Source organism: Acinonyx jubatus, chromosome E2 (assembly GCF_027475565.1).
Source record: "Acinonyx jubatus isolate Ajub_Pintada_27869175 chromosome E2, VMU_Ajub_asm_v1.0, whole genome shotgun sequence".
Taxonomy (NCBI): Eukaryota; Metazoa; Chordata; class Mammalia; order Carnivora; family Felidae; genus Acinonyx; species Acinonyx jubatus.
In genome coordinates, this window is record NC_069396.1 from 18,625,920 (window position 1) to 18,646,808 (window position 20,889).

The 20,889-nt window shown below is 43.0% G+C and overlaps 1 protein-coding gene and 1 long non-coding RNA gene across 5 annotated transcripts in view; one reads left to right on the plus strand and one right to left on the minus strand.

The window, feature by feature from the left end:
* The window catches only part of CTCF (CCCTC-binding factor), a 46,599-nt gene extending 34,918 nt beyond the window's left edge, over nucleotides 1-11,681 (minus strand). For 2 of the 4 annotated variants that reach the window (XM_027076003.2, XM_027076001.2), the window contains exons 1-3: nucleotides 11,459-11,676; nucleotides 7,272-7,388; nucleotides 5,912-6,024 (exon numbers count right to left, since the gene is read on the minus strand). The gene's annotated coding sequence lies outside the window, so the exon portion shown is untranslated. Of the gene's footprint in view, nucleotides 1-5,911; nucleotides 6,025-7,271; nucleotides 7,389-11,458 lie in introns of all 4 variants that reach the window. The other 2 variants (XM_053210580.1, XM_027076002.2) reach the window with 2 other exon arrangements.
* LOC113604328 (uncharacterized) lies at nucleotides 10,173-15,432 on the plus strand. The gene is made up of 2 exons (XR_003426205.2): nucleotides 10,173-10,885; nucleotides 12,569-15,432. It is a non-coding gene; the product is annotated as an uncharacterized LOC113604328 (long non-coding RNA).
* Nucleotides 15,433-20,889: the final 5,457 nt, after the last annotated feature.

The following is a 20,889-nucleotide window of genomic DNA, read 5'->3' on the forward strand; positions in this document are numbered from 1 at the left end:
ATCCCTGTAGGTAAGAAGCGAACAAGTATCCCCACTTCCCAGCTATAGAAATCAGATGGCAGTTTTAACTGCATCCATCAAGGCTGTACAAAAGGATGGAGCAAAAGGTAACTTCCTAGCTTTGCAGTCCACTTGTCTGTAACCAAGAATTAGGCAGAAGTCTCTAAAATCTATTTAGATTAAGATGGCTAAGGCACACCGCTCTACTGAGTGGCATTTATATCTGAAGTCGATGAAATTTGATGAGGTATCTCTGTGTCAGGCGAAAACACCACAAACATTAGACACAAACCTACCAGACTGGTTCTTTCATCCCTCCATTAGGATATGTTTTTTATACTAGACAGTCTGCTCAAAGTGAAGGTACAATCACTATTTGTGTAACTCCCCACACACTCCTTGCACACCGAGTATCAAGACATCTGCTTTTCAAAAGCCCTCCCAATCTAGGACATTTTAGGATTCTGTTGCCACCTTTCTTGTTGGGGAAACTACTGTTATCATCTACCCTCCTACAAAATAAGACACTCTATTTCTTTAATTTTAGTGTGAAAAATGCTTAAAGCCATAGTTATATACTTGATAGGATACTATTTAGCCATTAGCTAAGATGAACACTTACCCAGAAGTCATTAAATTGGCAAATATCTACTACTGAGAACAGTTCAGAATGAAAACAGGACTTTGAATAGTTATTACAGACATCTCAAAATCTATGTACAATTTGGCTCTTACTCAAAGTCGACTTACTCTTATATTACAAATAATTCAAACAATGGGGATGAGGGGGGATAAAGTATTAGAAACAAAAAGCTAGGGTTAAAAAGACACTGGTGTCCAAAGGAACAGGTTACAAAACTTAACATCCAGCAATAAAAAAGTACATTCTTAGTAATTTAAAGTAACACAGGGTATCTAATGGGAAAATGTGCATAACATACAACATGAAGGAAGATTACAAAAGAGGATGCAGAACAGGATTCCAACTTTTCCAACTTAGTTTTTTATTTTCTTTTAAGTTTATTTATTTTAAGAGAGAGAGAAAGAGAATTCAGGGGCGGGGCAGAGAGAGAATCCCCAGCAGGCTCCACACTGTCAGCACAGAGCCCGATGCAGAGCTCAAACTCACGAACCGCGAGATCATGACCCGAGATGAAGTCAGACACTTAACTGACTGAACCAACCAGGGGGCCCCCAACTTAGTTTAATAAAATGAAACAAAACTATACAAATAGCATTCCTGGTGAGATCCCCTACCTTAAGTCAGGTGGGTATTGTATCTCGCCTGGACTGATGCAATGGCCCCTGAACTAGTTTCCCTGTTTCCCTTCTTGCTCCCTTACCACCCATTTTTCACACATTGGCCAGATTTCTAAAATGGAAATTCATGGGGTGCTTGGGTGGCTCAGTTGGTTAAGCATCTGACTTCAACTCAGGTCATGATCTCGCAGTCCGTGAGTTTGAGCCCCATGTCCGGCTCTGTGCTGATAGCTCAGAGCCTGCAGACTGTTTCAGATTCTGTGTCTCCCTCTCTCTCTGCCCCTCCCCCATTCACATTCTGTCTGGCTCTCAAACATGAATAAACGTTAAAAAAATTTTTTTAAACAAAATGGAAATTCATTATCAGCAAGGAGACTTCCCTTCTGAAACCTCCCATGGGAAAACTTGTAAGCTCAAAACTAAACTCTTTCACCTGGCCTACAGGGTCCTTTAGGGCCCTATCAGCAGATCTGCATCTAGCCTCATACACTCTGCTCTAATCATATTAAACTGCTTTTAGTAGCCAGAACATTTTAGGCTTCTCTCCTCCTGCCTCTGGACCTTTGTACATGCCATTCCCTCTTCTAGGAATATATAAACAATTAAATTCCTACAAAGTCATTGTATAAATACACTAGTACAAGTGCCCAAAGACGTGTAGGCAAGAAAAATATTGTAACATCTTTATCTAACATCAAGATTAAAAAAACCTCAAATATCCACACTATGTGTATAGTGTGCTGTCATCTGTTTTTTAGAAGGATACACAAACACCTATGTTAATACATGAATAGAATTTTCTCTGGAAGGATGTATGAAAAACTGGTAATATTTATTACCTGTGGAGAAGAAAACTGAGGGATCAGAAGTGGGAAGAAATTATTTTTCATTATTACCAGTTTGTATTGTTTGATATATCTCTCCCCACGTGTTTGTATTTAATGTGGTAGTTAGAAAATACTTGTATAGCACCGTTACATTTTGTCTTTAAAACTGTATTACCTGTACATGTCCATTTACAAAAGTGCAGGGAAAAAACCCAAAAGGAATATACCAAACTGTTAATAGCGTTTATCTCTGTGGAAAAAAAATAAAAGGGCTACTTCTTTAGGGTCTAGTATAGTTCTACAATTATTAGACTCTTCCAAAGAATGAAACTAAATGCTACTAGGATGATACAAAAACAGATTAAGGCCAAATGTGAGGAAAGTTCTAAGAATTGCCTCTGTAATGTCAATTCCTTCTACACTTGGGCAGATACATGGCTGCCAGTACCCTCCCCCTCCTGCCTTCTTTCCTTCATGCCTGCACTTCTCCGACAGTGTCCTAGCAAGGCTTTGAATCCACCCAAGAAGTCTAAAGTTTTGAGAGAGATAGCGGGTGAGCATGTGCACACGGGAGGGCAGAGCGGGAAAGAGGATCCCAAGCAAGCCCTGCACCACTGGCACAGAGCACGACGTGGGGCTCAAATCCATGAACCATGAGATCATGACCTGAGCCAAAATCAAGAGTTGGACGCTTAAATGACTGGTTACCCAAGACACCCCAAATCCACCCAAGAAGTCTAGACTTCACTGCCAGAGTAAACTAGACAAAAACTACTTTTATTATCTCATTATATTTATCAGAAAGCTTCAGTCCTATTTCCTACTATATTGGATTCCTTTAAAAATTATATAATACAGGGGCACCTGAGTGGCTCAGTTGGTTGAGAGTCTGACTTCGGTTCAGGTCATGATCTCACAGTTTGTGAGTTCGAGCCCTGTGTCAGGCTCTGTGCTGACAACTTGGAGCCTAGAGACTGCTTCAGACTCTAGGTCTCATTCTCTCTCTGCCCCTCCCCCACTTGTGCTTGGTCTCTCTCTGCCCCTCCCCCACTTGTGCTTGGTCTCTCTCTGCCTCTCAAAAATAAATACATTAAGAAAAATTTTTTAATTATACACTACAAACAGAAGAAAACTCAGATAATCTAGAATATAAATCTATAGTTTTTTTTTTTTTTTTTTTTTGAGAGAGAAAGAAATGGAGCAGGGAAGAAGGGCAAAGGGGGTATGGGGGAGAGGCGAGAGAGAGTGAGAATCTTAAGCTGAGAATCCATGCTGATCCCACAATCCTGGGATCATCACCTGCGCCAAAATCAAGAGCCAGACGGACACTCAACTGACTGAGCCACCGAGGTGCCCCTCTATTGGTTTTATATAAACATTCTGGTTTATATCTATAGTCTCCTCCCTATATATACACACATACCTTTGGACATACATTTGATAATTTGCTTTATGTAATAGGTCTCAAATCTCTCCATTTCAATGTATTCCTATACATAATATAATGGTTTCATGACATTCTATTATATAGACATTCACAATTTAATCAGTCCTCTATTGTTGAATATGGTTAGTCCCAAATTTTGGTAATTCTACTTTATTTAAAAAAAAAAAAGGGAAAAATTTATTTGCGTTATAAAATCTTATACAAACTAGAAAAGCTAGAAAAAGTTACTCCAAACTTAACCACCCTTGCACTACTAGTTCTTTATTTTATTTTGACCAGTGTTTTCATGTCTGTTTTGTCTTTTTCCTGGGGTATTCATTCAATTACACACTAAGTTCTTGCTATGTGCCATGTTTTTGGTTTTCTTTACTTTTATTCCACAACAATTTCTTTTTTTGGAACTATATTAAAAAAAATTCATAGACATTTTGATGGCTAAGAGTCTTCCCAATTAGTTTCTTTTTGTGGTTGTCAAACTTTACTCTCACATGGGGTATAGCCCTGTTTACTTATCCATTTCTCTGCTGCTCAAGAGATTTTGATTAATGTTATTTTCTCATCCACAAAGTCCCAATTTACTTGATTCACTTAACTTCTGTACAGTCTGGTGGTCATCACTGTAGCTTAATGCAAAATATATACATTGACCCACTATTCTAATGTCTACAGACTATCACTTTACTTCTATATAGCACATTACCGTTACAAATACATGGGTTTCCCCCTAACAATACTTCATCTAACTGCCATAGCCTATAACAAGGTAGATACATCATTTTACCAATTAGAAAAGGAAGGCACAAGGAAGTCACACTTGATGGACTTGCCCAAGGCTACATAGCTATTAAGCTGCAGTGACTAAACCTTGGTGCCCTAATGGGATTAAAATCGAATTTATACTGCTTCTGAATTTCTTGATATACCTAGATCAAGGTCTCTCCTCCAGAAAGCCTTTCTCAAAATCTTTCACCAACTCCTGTAACAGACTACCCTCTCTGCATCCTGAACACACTTTTATCAGAGCACAAACAACACTTAATCTCTTCCCTATACTCAAGACTCTCAGAAAAACAAACTTTTTCTTATTTAAGAAATCCCTGGGGATTCAAATCCCCAGTATGTAACACAGTGCCTGGCACAAAGTAGAAAGGCAAGTGTTCAAAGAATGGAATGAATACAAGTATTCAACAAATACTACAAATATTTAGAGTACATCCAAATATTCAGGCTGATCCAATTCAAATCATTTCAGAGAAATTCACACTCCATGATATCTAGAACAAATTAGGTTCAAATATAAAACTTGTATTCAAACAGCAGATATTGTCAGTATAGAAAATGTATTTCTTACGTGCCACTTATATTAATTAAGAGCAATACACTAGTAACAATAGGTAATAATAAAAAAATAGACACTTCTAAATAACTGTCTTAGGAATCACGAGGTCTACAAGCTTAAGATTTAGACATATTATTAAGACTCTTAATACTTAACTTGAATGGGGAGGTAACAAATCAGTATAAATTGTTAATTATGCTGGAGTTAATATGACATTTGCTTTCAAAATCTTGTTTTGTAGAATTTATTTTACAGTTAAAAAAAATTTTTTTTTTGACAGACAGCACATGTGTAAGCAGGGGAGAGGGGCAGAAGACAGAGAAAATCCCAAGCAAAATCCACACTCAGTGTGGAGCCTGACATGGGGCTTGATGCCATGACCCTGGGATCATGACCTGAACTGAAATCAAGAGTCAAAAACTCAACTGACTGAGCCACCCAGGCACCCCAAATGATGTGTGGCCTTTTACAAAGTAGGCTCCATGCCCAATGTGGGGCTTGAACTCATTAAGAGTTCCTGCTGAGATCAAGCGTCTCGTGCTCTATGGACTGAACCAATCGAACACCCCATTTTACAGTTTCAGACCTGAGTCTGTTCATTGTTTAAAAAAAATTTTTTTTCTTTTTAAATTATAATTAGGTCATTGGAATGGTCTTAATGACAGTATTTCTGACTTGGTCCGCCATCTAGAACTGTCTACCAATTGGTGTAGAGCTCTTGTGCATGTTGGGTACCTGTAGAAACATGCATGCAAGCAAACAAGCACCGATTTAATACAATTTAATGTCTATATTCCACAATAGGATGCTACAGGGAACAAAGTAAGGAGGTGGATAACAGAGCTGTTCCATAGCTCAGAACTGTTGCTTCTCAAATGTTTCCACTGTAGTACCTATACAAAGGACGATTCTTATTCCCTAGGGACTCATGACCCACTTTGCTGAAAACCTGGGTTCTCTTCAACAGTCTATACAGAGTTCCCATTCTGATCCTAAAATATGTATTTGCTTTAATGTAAAAATTTAAAAATTACTTACCAGTCAAATTACTTAACTCACCGCCCCCTCAATGAGCACAATTGAAGCTCCAAGAAGATGGGTCATGCTTATCTTGTGGCTTCAAGTACCCCGGAACCATACCACTTTGTACCCTAAGGGTATTCATATCCCAGTTTGAGAAACAGGGATCTAAACAATTAAATTGCCATAATACTTAAAAGTGACCAACACGTTCCTACAACCCCATTCCCCAAACTCTTAAGGCTAGTTTTCTCAACAGCCTTTTAAATCAGTATTGTTTTTCTTTTCAGGAGCTCATTAATATGTACTCTGTGTCAACACTCCTTAAAAAAACCTGCAGGGCACAAATTATTTCTTGAGTGACAGAATCCTAGCACACAGACCTTGTCCTTCCCACCTATCAATGTACTAAGCTGCTCATGGAAAACAGATTTGAATAGTAGAGTTTTCATTCCTGTTCCCTTCCTCCTCTCTATTTGCTCCAACACAGCTTGTAAGAAAAATCGTAGTAGTCACTTAGATGATTCATTCACATAAGCTTATCTAATGTCAGCATTTGTAACTCCCCACCTTTCCCTTTTGCTGTTACACAAGTACAATTAAATTATTTTCACATTTTCTAAGGGACAAGAAGGATGTGTATTCTAATAGCCTGAGAAGAGATAATTTTCCTACCCAGAACCCTACTTTGTTGTTTATGAGATTCCAAAGCCTAGTAGATGTCAGTATTTATGAGGCCTGTTCCAAGTTCCCTATAATGTCCATTATATTTTATAGCAGAAATTGTAGGCTACAGTAAATTTTAAGTGACCCCTTAAAATGTTTCAAAACGTTACTGATAACGAATATAATACTGATACAAAAATGGGTCATCAACTAGGCTAACTCAAATTAATTAAGACAACTTTTATCTAGGATCCATTTCCAAAAAAATAGGATTCCATCTATTGCTCATCAAAATTTCAAATTGCCACAGGCCATGGACTCTTGACGTCATTTGTCAATAATCAAAATATACGTTCCAAGGGTTTCTGCAGAAAAACAACTATTTCCTGGGGTCTATGTACATGCCTAGAATGGTACTTAATGCTTTATACACATTCTCACCAACCTAGAGCCTAGCCTCTGTAATTGGTGTTGTTCTCTCACAAATGGGGACCATAGGAGTAGAGAAGTTAAGTAACGTGCTCAGTGTCACCCAGCTAGTATATGCCAGTGCAGAGTTTCAAACTGAGGACTCTGACTATAAAACATGTATGCCCTCAATTATTCACTGTCCTGCATCTTCTATACCCAAGAACAATATAGCAAATCCTCCAACCCCAGAAAGGATTTATTACTCCCATCTTCAAGACCAAGAAATGGAAAGAGCATTTACCTCTCCGTGGCTGCAAAGTCAGTTTCAGGAGAGAACACAGAACCCAGCTCTCAAGCCCCTGGGCAGCAACCTGTCCACTAGTGCATCTTGGTCTTTGGCTCCAGATCTGTGACCATTCTAAAGCAGAAACATAAATCATTTTATGAACACCAAACACACACAACTGCACATATATAATATGAAAAGCAAATTGAGGGCAAGATAAAAGCTGACAAAATTGGTTAAAAAACAATATACTGGTTCTGATACATCACATTACTAAATGAGGCATTCCATAAATTCTACCAAACCAGTAATAAAACACTTATTTCTTTATATATTTGCTAAATATATAAAGGACTAAAGATCTGTGGTTATCAAAATAGCACCATTGGGGTGCTTAGCTGGCTCAGTTGGTGGAGCATGAGACTTGATCTTGGGGTTGTGGGTTTGAGCCCCATGTTGAGTCTACACCCAACAGACTACTGAAAAAATAGTAACTTCAGATTACTGAAAAAAATAATAAAATCTTAAAAAAAAAATACCCCATTATGACCTTGCAGGGAAATAATGGCACACGTATATATATTTGAGCTGACAAAAAAATTAATTCTTATAGATGTAGTAATTAATAGTCCTTTAACAGTATTATTTCCTTCAGGAAGGAAGGGCTTTCACTGTCTTGAAATTCCTAGAAGCACAGCAATGAAATACTTTTTTTGTTAGCTGATAATTTTATCCCCAAATTACAAATATATGAATTGTCAAGTTTTAAGCTTTAGGTAATAGTAGAGTGGAACTTACTTCCAAAGTAAAAAAAGAAAAGAAACTTCCAAGTGAAATGGAAGTGCTAAATTTGAATTAAGAGTTTCCAAGGAATTTGGCATATAAGGTACAACTACAAAGGAATCTATCTCATAATTAACTAAAGCTCACAAAACTAAGCTAATATAATACTTTCTTAGAAGCTAAAGAAAAGTCTTCTCTGTTGAGAGGCAATTTACATCTTGAAAAGAGGATCAGCATATCTAGTCCAAGAAACACTTTTGTATTAGAGTCCATATAGTGTTACTAGCATGCCTCAAAGGGAGGAGATTTTATATACCTGAACATTCTAGAGGTAACTAAAAATGAACACCAAGTATAGAAAAATCACTATTCTCAATGCATACATTAGCAGTCTATAAGCAATGTCCCATCTTTGCACTGAAATATTAATCACTAAGAAAATGCAGACCTGCCAGTGAAGATCTGAAGATGGTGACTAGAGAAAGTTTAATGTTTAGAAAAACAAACATGGTACGCCAAATCCACACATCCAACTGCAAACCAGGGTCTTCAAGGTTATGCATTATTTGCCATTATTGTTCTTTCCAAACCTGTATGCTCTTTCTCAAAGTATTAAATTATGACAAATTTTAGTTGTATGAAGAGGGACCTAATTTTTGGCCAAACGCCTGAAGTCATCCGGGACTGAGACAGGTCAGTAAGGTAAACAGATGATCAACTAAGTCTCTGGTTTAAAAAAATGAAATGGAAGCTATACATGATGGGGAGTGAATTTGATGCCAGTAGCAAAAAGACAGTTTCTAGAGGTGGACTTTTCGCCAAGAGACACCACTGTGAAAGGCTCTGCCACAGGACTCTCCCTTGGGGCCCTAGTCAGCCGCAGGTGGCCCCTGCACTCCCAAAGAACTCCCTAAGCCACCCAAAGAAGTTCCTCATTTTTGTGTGTTCTTTAAAGCTGTATCTTAAACCTCTTAGAATTGGAATAGTCTTAAGAATGACTTTTACAACTTCTAAATTTTCTTATGTTGGTTAAATAGACCCCTAAGGATGACTTTCACAATTCCTCTTAAATATTTTCTTAAGTGGGCAAACATTCCTGTTGTAATCTTCTTCATCTTATTGATTTAAGTTATAAGCTCCTTTGGGCAACCTTATATCCTCAATTCATTCTCTGTAGATTTCATTTTCCAATAAAAACAAAGTATGAATCCTGGCATATAGGAAATCTCAAAGGACAGCAACTCTGTGGAGTCTACATCACTAAAAGAGCATAAATAACATGGAAGACTAAGAGGCTGATGACTGCATATGGCAGAACTAAACGAAGAAACAAAACATGGTTTGTGGAGCATAACACTAACCAGGGAAAACAAATTTTATTCCTGGCCCAATATAGATCTTCTGGATTTTAATTTTTAACCTGTGTAGAGATTATTTTTATAAGTAAAACAGACCACCTGCCATCCACAATGTGGAAAATCTCACAAATGCAAAAAAAAAACTACACAGACTAATTTATTAAACAATTAAGCATGGTTCTATTACCAAACCTGCACTTCATCAATACTACTGTATTTGTTAGTGCAATTTTACTTTTACTGTAGGAGGGGGGAGAGGGACATTTTGTAGAATTTGAAAAAGGGATGTTGAAAGACTACTGTAGATGCAGACTGCTGCAAAATCCTACAGGTTGAGCAGACCCAACAACTTTGTTTAGTGCCAGCCTGTTTTAATTTCCTCATAAATTTAACATAGTCTTAAAAAAAAAGTTAATCAAGATTTCCCTCTCTCCAAAGCAAACCGAGTTAATGTATCAAATGCTTCTGCACGATACTATATTAAAGTACTAGAATACTTGAGGAAAAGGGAAAAAGAGATAACTCTGACAATTCAGCAGGAAGCTTTTTAATGACTTAAGACAGCTGAGGGCAGTAAACTTAATATATATGTCCTGTTTAACTTCTTTTGCCGCCTATAGGGAACTTAGATTTTTAACTTTCCTACTTGATTTAAACTCCAAGCTTGAAGACTACTTATGCGAATGTTTACTTAACGCTGAACTCTGGGCTACAGGAAGTCAGCTACTAAAGAGTAGTTACATTAGGCGTAGATATTTATAAACCAACTGCAGCTAGCGACCCAGGATTCAATTACAACATCAACCCTCATATTTCAGCGTATGGGCAAATTACCAGTGGAGTCAAGAATAAATTCATTCTGCCCTACTGGAGCTTTAGATCAGGTTGCACAATCCCGGGGCAGAAGTGCCTTCGCCTAGCCCTAAAGCATCAGGTACTAAATACTGTACTAACTCAGTGTCAGGACATTTTAAAGCGGGAGGGAAACTCAAGGGTCGCCTAAACCAATTCAACAAGCCCATAATCCCGAATTCAGGAATTTGTCACGTCACTTGAGATCAGAATGAAGTTAAGTTTCGATCCCTTTGAGATCTCTTAGCGCACAAAGTCAGGCTATGATTACAAGAGGAGTCCGACCCTGGCTGTAGGAAAACGACTCGGTGCGGAACTCGAGTCTCTTCCGCCCACTGTGTGGGGCCGCACCAGTCAGGTCCAGCGAGGAGCTGGGGCGCGAGTTTGGGGGCGCAGCCGGGCCCGGCGGGGGCGGCGAGCGCGCGTCCCCCCGCCCGCTCAGGCAGCGTCGAGGCGCGAGCAGCTCAGCCAGCCTTGCAGAGGGAGCTCTCGGCAGCTCTGGGGTCTCTCTGCTCGCAGCCGCAGCAGCGCCGCCTGCGCCACTCGGCGGAGACGGAGACCAGAGGCGGCGGCGCGCGGACTGGGAGCGACCGCAGAGCAGCCGAGCAGCAGGGGTACGCTCGCAGAGCGGCCGGGGTAGGTTCCGGGGACCGGGCAGGCTGGAGGAGGGGCAGGCAGAGAGGCGTCGGCCAGGGCCCGACACTCATACTACCCGGACACCGGGCTGCGCGCGCGCGCGCGCGCGCCGACAGTGGGTCGGGACCCTAGAGCAAGGCGGGCGCGGGAGCCGGGATGCGGAGATCGCCTCTCGGCTGAGGCCACCCGCCGCGGGAGGGGCGGAGGGCAGAGGGCGGGCCGCGGCCGGGCAACCAGTCGGGCCAAGAGCCGGCCTCGAGGGCAGAGACAAAGGAAGGAAAATGGAGTCGCCGGCGCGCGGGCCTCTGTTGCTGCCGCCGCCGCCAGAGGCCTAGCGCGCCGCCAGGAGGGAGGCCTAGCGGGCGGGTGTGTGTGTGGGGGGGGGGGGGGCCGGCCGGGCCGCGGCGGCGACGGGCAATGGCGGCGGCCGCGCCGCAGCAGGGACGGTAGAGGGAGACAAACACCCCCCGGCGGCGGCGCTGGCGCCGGGCTGCAGCCAGCGCCGACCGGAGCGGCCCCATCGTGACACCTAGAGGCGGCCCGCGAAACCTCCTCCACCCCGGGCCCCCTTACCTCCGCGCCACACCCCCTGCAGCGCCCGCTCCGCCGCCGCTCCACCGCTCCGACCACCCGGCGTCCCCGGACAGCTCCGCGCACCCGCACCGGCTACCGCCGCCGCAGCTGCCGCCAAAGAAGCAGCTCCGCGCACGGTTTAATCGCTCCACAGGCTCGGACACAAAATGGCGGCGGCGCGGTGCAGTGCGCCTGCGTCGGCGCTGCCGGGGCCGCGGGTGCTGATAAGGGAAGGGACGGGTGGGGGGGCCGGCCAGGCGACGAGTGGAGGGCGGGGGAGGAAAGGTGAGGGGAGGGGTTGGCGCAGGGCAGCATGGGAGGCGGCCCCGGGCGCCAACTTTCAAAAGCGGGCGCGATGGCGTCACGGGACGCGCCGCGAGTCGCGTCACGCCGCAGGCGCCCTCCCGCGCCCTCGCCCGGTCGCGCGTGGACTCTGCGGGCGCCGCTACGTCCGGGCTCCTGCTGGGTGGGGCTTCCTGGGCGGAGGCCGCCGCCGCCTCTGGGCGGTACAGGATTCCGGGCTCTCTTGACCTGGTTCCCCAGCCGCAATCTCCCTTCCTGAATACGTAAAGGGTGGGGGGGGGGGGTGCGAGAGAGGGTGTTTGGAGGAAGCGCGCGCGGGGCTAGGCGGTGGGGCTGAGGCGGTTCTTGGGCCGGGCCCCGCCCCAATCTCCGCCCTAGCCGGGCCGGCCCCTCTCTCCCAGCGCCCCACCGCCGCCAGCCACCGAGTGAGGCGGGACTGGCCCCCATGCACTCCCAGCTCATCAGAACAGTACAGTGTCCACGAATGAGGGCGGGAAGGGGTATCCTTGCCCAGCGGCTTTTAAGGGATCTCTCCGCCCTTAGGAGAGGGCCTCCTAAAACCGGGTGCAAGAGGACAAGGGCTTCTTGGTGTCACCAGGCCCTTTAAGCCGGAAAGGCCAGCAGAAGACCAAATTTGATGCTTTTTACACGACCATAGCAGTCTTTGGCCAAAAGGGTTTTCTTACTCGGCGCTATATAATGCTGTATTTTTAAAACGTGCAATTGTTGCCTTTGCTTGAGAGTGAAATTCTGTGTGGGTGGCGCCCTTAAGCCCCTCACAGTGCGGTCGCCCCTCCCCCTCCCTAGGATGCACCTGCGGACTTTACCCAACTTGCAATGATGAAGTTCACCTACCACAGACTGGAGGATGTTCTGGTGGCTCAGGGAGGAGAGCCTTTGGTACTGATGGGAACTGACTGAGGACTGTATTCTGAACTCCCTTACTTTCGATATCACGGATAACAAGCAGACCCAGCATCAAGGAGACAGCTTCTGCGCTATTCAGCAGATTGTTTCATTATGAGGATGCCAGCCCAATATTGACAGATTTTTCTGGGTGTTTCTGAAAAAGGAAATCAGACGGGCGCCTGTGTGGTATAGTCGAATAAGCGTCTGACTTTGGCTCAAGTCATGATCTTGGCGGTTCGTGAGTTTTAGCCTCGCATTGGGCTTTTGTGCTGGCAGCTCCGAGCCTGGAGCTTGTTTTGGATTCTGTGTCTCCTGCTCTCTCTGCCCCTTACCTGCTCAAGCTCGGTCTCTCAAAAATAAACATTAAAAAAAAGGGGGGGATCAGAAATCTAGATTTTTGTAATGTAAATCTTCAGATATTTAGATGTTAGCAACTAAATCAGATGTTTTTAAAATGCATAAGCTTGATTAAACCATTCGTGTGGGCTGTCAGTGTATGGCCTCTGACTTGGAGAGGAGAATGAAGAGAAATTCCAAGGCCAGATCCTAGACACTCCAGCATTTAGAAATAGGTAGGGTAATGAAGGAGAATGAGAGGGAGCAGCCAGGAAGGCAAGAAAGAAATCCACAAGACTGTTGAGTTTGGAACCCAAGGGCAGAGAAGGTTTAGGGTAGGGAGGAGTGGTCAACTGTGCCTAGTGCTGCTGAGAGGTCAGCTTGGGCCAGAGACATGGCTGTTGGACTGGTCACCTTGGAAGTCACTGGAGAATATCAATGGTGACTGGCTTGATTCATGTTGGTAAATCAACAGATGCAGATCTCACTATAATGAGTTTGAAGAGTGACTGGAAAAGTAAGGGAATAGAGATAGCACACATAAGCAAGATGAGAAGTTTTGTTGTGAAGGGAGCAAAGAAATTTAGGGATAAATGGAAGGTAATGGGTCAAGGGAGGAGATGTTTTAAAACATGATACAGTTCTTGATTGTGTTTATGTGCCATTGGGAGTGATACAGGAGAGAGAAGGCTTGCTTGACTTACATAGGAATGAAACCCATGAGAGGATATAAGGGAACGGAGAACTGACCTCAGGAACAGGATGCTTCTGCTGTGAAGTAACGAAGGTGAAGATGGATGCAAATGCTGGGGAGAGGAAAAGCAAGCTTACAGCTTTCCTGAGTAGGACTGCCTTGTCAGTATTGGGTACCCATTTGAAGTTTGTGATCATGACTTTAAAGTTAAACCAGTTGGCCCAGTATGTGTTTTTTTCCAGCAACATTCAGCTGCTTGGGTGCAGACATGCAGAAAAGGGATAATTTGGTTTCTCAACACCAGGTCCTAAGTTTTCTGGTTCCTAATCTCAGGTACTTGATTTATGTGACTAGCTAATATTCTAGAAATATGTGAATATTTGGAAAATTTACATGTGACCCCTTTTACTAGAAACCAAATGATCCCATTTGTCTTTTATGTACACCTGAGGACTCAAAAATAAAACCCTCAAACTTAGAGGGAAATTACCATATACCTCCAGAATATTTGTATCTTGCAGTTTCTTCAGCTCTCAACCCCAAATACCTCCTGGTATATCTAGGAACTATGTACCAGAAACAACAAGACTGACTTGCACTTAAGTTCTTAGCTTCTTTTTCTTTCTGGTACATTTAATAATCTGATTAATAAACTTTCTGTACAACTTTACCTGAAACCATAAGAGTAAGCTATGAGAATGTCTTCAAGGGGCACCTGGGTGCCTCATTCAGTTGAGCGGCCCACTTTGGCTCAGGTCATGATCTCATGGTTTATGAATTTGGGCATGGCATTGGGCTCTGTGCTGACAGCTCAGAGCCTAGAGCCTGCTTCTGATTCTGTGCCTCCCTCTCTCTCTGCCCCTCTCCTGCTCTGTCTCTCAAAATAAACAAATATTTTTGAAAAAAAGAAAAAAAAGTCTTCTAAAGCTTTAATATGGGCAAATATAAGTCAATGTATTTAGATGGAAAAAAACTCAACTATATTTACAGTTATATTAATAGCTGCTATGGTCTGAATATTTGTGTCCCTCTCAAAATCCATATGTTGAAATCCTAATGCTGGAGTGCCCGAGTGGCTCCATTGATTAAGCATCCGACTCTTGATTTCAGCTCAGGTCATGATCTCACAGTTTGTGAGTTTGAGCCTGGATTTGGGCTCTATGCTGACAGTGTGGAGCCTGCTTGGGATCCTCTCCCTACCTCTCTGCCCCTCCTCTGCTTGTGCTCACTCTCTCTCAAAATGAATAAATAAACTTAAAAAAAAAATCCTAATACTTGATGGGATGGTATTAGTAGGTGGGGCCTTTAGGAGGTACTTAAGTCATGAGAGTAGAACCTTTATAAATAGGTTAAATGCCTTGTAAAAGAGCTTCACAGAGATCCCTAGTCCCTTCTACCATGTTAAGGACACAGCCAGAAAGCAATGGCTATGAGCCAAGAAGAGGGCCTTAATCAGAAAGCAACCATGTTGGTACCTTGATCTTGGACTACTGAGTCTCTAGAACTGTGAGCAATAAATTTCTGTTGTCTATAAGTCACCCACCCAGTCAATGGTATTTTGTTATAGCAGCCTGAACCGACCAAGACAACTATGTTTATGCCAACTATATCAAGGGTGCCTGGCTGTCTCAGTTAGTGGAGACTTTTTGATCTTGGGGTTGTAAACTCAAGTCCCACATTGGGTTTACAGATTATTTAAGAATAAAATCTTAAAAAAAAAAAACAACAAAAACCCTCCATCTGGGGTGCCTGGGTGACTCAGTCAGTTAGGCATCCAACTCTTGGTTTCTGTTCAGGTCATGATCTCGAACTGTTCAGGTCATGAACTCATGGTTCATGAGTTCGAGCCCCTGTCAGCGTCTGTGCTGGTAGGATGGAGCCTGTTTGGGATTCTCTGTCTCTCTCTGCCCACTCCCCCCATCCCTCCTCCACTCATGCTGTCTCTGTCCCTCTCAAAATAAATACACGAACTTAAAAAAACACCTTGGGGCACTTGGGTGTCTCAGTGGGTTAACTGTCCGACTTTGGTTCAGGTCATGATCTCAGTTCATCAGTTCAAGCCCCACATTGGGCTCTGTGCTGACAGCTCAAAGCAGGCTTCAGGCTCTGTGTCTCCTACTCTCTCTGCCCCTCCCCTGCTTGCATTCTGTCTCTTTCTCTCTCAAAAAATAAAAAAATATAAATAACAAAATATTTATCAACTGTATGACCTCTGAGGCATCAGAAGCCAAGAATGGGGTCCAAGTGGCCTTGGAGCATGCTTTCTGAAGACAAAGATCCTAGAGGCTATTCACTAGGAAGGAGCAAATAGAAATGTTTTCTTCTCCTTGTGGAAAACTGTGAGATGTCCTACTTTATGGAATTGACTCCAAAAACCAAGAAATGGAGAGCCAAACCAAAAGGATAGGATGTTTCAGGCTGGACAGAAATAAGCTGAGAGGGAAAAGCAATATGATGAGAGTCTGCAAAACAGTTGGCATAATAAAAATAAGGACAGATTTGTTCCCTGCAGTACTACTCCAGACTACCTCACCAGTGAGAACTATGGTGGTTTAAAACCACTCAGTAATTTAAGGAAGAGTTCTTCCCATGAACTCTGTCTTAGGTTTGTAGTCCACAGGAGTTTAGGGCATTATCAGCTGAAGCTGTTGGCTTACCACATGGCATTAGTGAAGTCACCACGTTCCAGGATCTGGTCCTCAGCCTCACAGGCAGGACCAGAAATATAGTCTGTATCCTGAGAGTGTATTCCTTCCTTAGGGACTTAACTGGTTCACAGGAGCTTGATGGATAAGCAGAGTGCTGCTGCACTAACTGGCAAGTGGACCAATGTCCTTGTGTTGGCAAAAGGCACATTCTTTCCTTGCAGGAGAGCCTCCTGAAAATCCATATTACTAGAAAGCTTGGTGTGCAGTTAATCAGATTAAGAGATGTAAATTATATAACTTAAACATTTAATATCACCCTTTCTGGATGCTACAGTGAAATTGTCCAGCATTTGAGTCTTATCCTGTCTCTTTATTGGTTTTATGATCTTGGGTGAATTATAACAACTGTAGATTTCTTCGCTATAATGTAGGGTGGTAATTGTTTCACACAGTGGTAAGGATTCAACAAGAAAATTCAAGTAAAGCTCTTGGATAATTCTAGACACCAGTAACCATACAAAAAATGTAAACTATTGTTACTATTTTATTTTTATGCTTCTTGTTACCTACCTTCACTCCTAAATCTACCTTCTGATGGACATGGTCTTTCTAGATTCATTAACAGAATCCATTACTGACTAGGCTTTCCATTCTTTCTGTGAAGGGCGTACTTTGCTCTATAATTCTTAGAGAACAATTCCATTTCCAAGATCTTCCTTGATTCCCACTGTTGCCCCATATAAAGTCTGCAATTATTACAAGATTTATGTGGTTTTTAAAAACTCTTTCAGCAAGAGAATTGCTGATAGAGGAGAAGTGTTGATTTTCTAAGTAATGATTTCTTGCCTGCTTTAAGGGTAAGATCTAAAGTTACATCTGAATACTCCTGTCTGTATCTGTTATGTGACATATAATCCAGTTTAGCAAACGTTTATTGAGTACTTGCTGTTCTATCCACTGGGGATATAAAAATGACCCAAGATGTGTTTCCTGTCCTTGAACTCAAAGTTTAACTGGTGAGACTAGTTAAAAAACAGAACAAAACAAAATAAAACAAAAAAAAACAGGGGCGCCTGGGTGGCTCAGTCGGTTGGGCGTCTGACTTCGGCTCAGGCCATGATCTCGTGGTCTGTGAGTTCGAGCCCCACGTCGGGCTCTGTGCTGACGGCTCAGAGCCTGGAGCCTGTTTCAGATTCTGTGTCTCCCTTTCTCTCTGACCCTCCCCCGTTCATGCTCTGTCTCTCTGTGTCTCAAAAATAAATAAACATTAAAAAAAATTAAAAAAAAACAAAAAAAACAATTATTGCAATAATGGCTATAATGGGAAGAAATGGATAGATAAAGGAGTAAATCATTCTCTAGGAGTATCTCATTTCAGCTGGGTGTTAAAGGATCAGAAAGCATAAACAAGCAAGGCAAAGGCATGTAAGGTGAAAAGAGCCATAATCAAGAGCATAAAAGGGCACAAGAATGTTGGGGGACAGCAAGTCATTCCACGTCATTGGACTAGGGTGTAGAGTAGTGACACTAAACCTTGTAAGACATTTGGAAAGCTTCCAGTGTCAACTGCCAAGGGCAACCACTTTCTTGTAACATATTAAAGACTTGCCCTTTCATATCTCCTACCCAGACCACAAATTTTTTTCTTTACTGATGTCTTTAGACCCCTATAAAAAGCCACGTTTATTTTTTACCTCACAGCTCAAATTACTGCTTTCTAAAGTCTAACAGACTTTACCTAGACCTACATCCCACATTTGTTTTTTGTGCTCTTACTTGCATTTTTCAGGCATGCATTGATCACCCTTGTAACAATCTCATCTGTACATTTTTCATTTTGCAAAACTTCTTCATGTGTGTTCTTTGAATTGATGTTCACAGCTGTATTTAAAGAGCCAGACACAGGTTTGTCCTAAGCTCAAGACATAATGTGACTTGCTCAGAGTCATCCAGTAACTTGTTGGAAAAATCAGAATGAGTGCTCAGATCTTCCAGCCCCACCTCCTCTCTTCCAGTTCTTTCACTGGCTGCTCAGAGGTCTTCACTGCCAGATAACATTTCCATTTTTTATGTGTATGTATTTATATTTTTTTAATGGTTTGAGAGACAGACAGAGCATGAGTCGAGGAGCAGCAGAGAGAGAGGGAGACACAGAATCTGAAGCAGGCCCTGGGCTCTGAGCTGTCAGCACAGAGCCCAATGCGGGGCTTGAACTCACAGACCATGAGATCATGACCTGAGCCGAATTCGGATGCTTAACCAACTGAGCCACCCAGGTGCCCCTGTTTATTTTTGAGAGAGACAAAGACAGAGCGTGAATGGGGGAGGGGCAGAGAGAGATGGAAACACAGAGAATCTGAAGCAGGCTCCAGGCTCTGAGCTGTCAACATAGAGCCCAACATGGAGCTCGAACCCACAGACTGTGAGATCGTGACCTGAACCGAAGTCGGACGCTTAACTGAGCCACCCAGGCGCACCTGGAGTGATGAATTTTTAATCTAGAAGTATGTTCTAAGTAACTGCTTGAGATCCAGATCAATGAATCAATGCCCACACTGGGTAATACTGGACATAGATTATCTCCCTAGCTCTTAAGTGCCTTATTTTTTTGTCTTATGTTAGTCTATAGAAGCTAGACTAAACTTCATGAGCATTAGTAGCTAAAAGTCAAGGATGAAGAGAAGTATAAAGTATGGACTGCAGGTATGGGAGGAATAGATGGATCACTGGACATCACAGTAGTTCTATAAGACTTCATAGTAAAGCACGGATGACCCTTAAGCTGCTTTTGGTCCACACCCATCTCTTTTTGCCCTGGATCTACATTTCCAGATTTTTTCTGGATACTTCTTCCTGGAAAGCTCCCAGATCACCTTTCCAGCTTGTTTACTCTCCTCCCAACCTGTTAAAAGGGCTCTCCCTTTTTCAGTGAAAGATATCGCCCTCCATCCAGAAACTTGGGCTTCGTCCTCTCACCTCCCACATCCTATCAGCACCAAACTTTGTTTTTCCCTTCTGTCTTTGGAACATCTCTTCACTATCCTATCCATCCCACTGCCTCCATCCCAGCCCAGGCCATTATCGTTTCTCCTAACTACGGCTTCAGACTCCTCACTGTTTCCTGCCTCCTCTGTCCACACAACTGCTAGAGGACCTTTCCAAAGACCAGCTGTGATCACAAAATTCCCCTGCTTCAAGCCCACATGTGGCTCCTCAGTTACCTGGGAGTAAATTCCAAACTCCACAGCCATTCCACCAGGCCTTATGACCAAGCCCCTGCTTACCTCTTCAGCTTCATTTTTTTTTTTTTTCCTTCATTTTTTTATTTTTAAGGGGCTCCCAGGTAGCTCAGTCAGTTAGTTAAGCATCCCATTTCATCTCAGGGCATGATCTTGCAGTCCTGAGTTCGAGTCCTGTATCGGGCTCTCTGCTGTCAGCACGGAGCCCACTTCAGATCCTCTGACCCATTCCCCTCTGTCCCTCCCCTGCTCACGTTTTCTCTCTCTCTCTCTCAAAAAATAAACATTTAAAATAAACAAATAAACATTTTTAAAAAAGATTTTATTTTTAAGTAATCTCTATACACAACATAGGGCTCAAACTCACAACCCTGAGATCAAGAGTTGCATGCTCCATCCACTGAGCCAGCCAGGCGCCCCTCTTCAGCCTCATTTCTAACGCCCCCCTCAGGCCCCTGTGGATTTAGGTTGCTTGCCTCCTCTCCCAGTCCAACCTCAGCTCTCCCTCCCTATATTGTTCCATGCTCTGGCTTCCATTTTATTCCTTAATTGGGATCCCAGGATGTGTAAAAGTGCATTCTAAAACACTGTGTTCTGTAGGGCACATGAAGAGTGTTTTGAGTGTCTAAGCTTTTTCTGCATTAAACATGGTACTTTCATACTTGAAATGTTTTAGATGGTGCCTATTACCTAGTAGAATAGTCAGCAAATGCTTATGGTAACATGTATACATACTGGAGGATACAAAGTAAATGAGGATACAAAGTAAATAAGCAATTGCAATGGGATGTGATTACTACTGGACCAGGGTAAGTGCAGGTTCCTATGACAGGACCATAGTGGAGGGACCCACTTCAGAAGAAATCTGTGATGTCTAGGTTGAAGCCTGTCAAATGAGCAAGCATTAGCAAGGCAAGATGAGGCCAGAAGAATGTACCACAAGGGGCAAGCAAGCTTTGTAAGTGCATTAGTGCAGAGCAAGAAGTTAGGTGGCAGATGGGGCGCCTGGGTGGCTCAGTCAGTTAAGTGTCCAACTTCGGCTCAGGTCATGATCTCATGGTCCATGGGTTTGAGCCTCACGTCGGGTTCTGTGCTGACAGCTCAGAGCCTGGAGCCTACTTCGGATTCTTTGTCTCCCTCTCTCTCTGACCCTCCCCCCTTCATGCTCTGTCTCTCTCTGTCTCAAAAATAAATAAACATTTAAAAAAAAAAAAAAAGAAGAAGAAGTTAGGTGGCAAAAGTGAAGCTGGCTTTGTGCCCAGGTTGAGGGGGCTGGACTTTTCCCTAGGAGAAAGGAGAGCC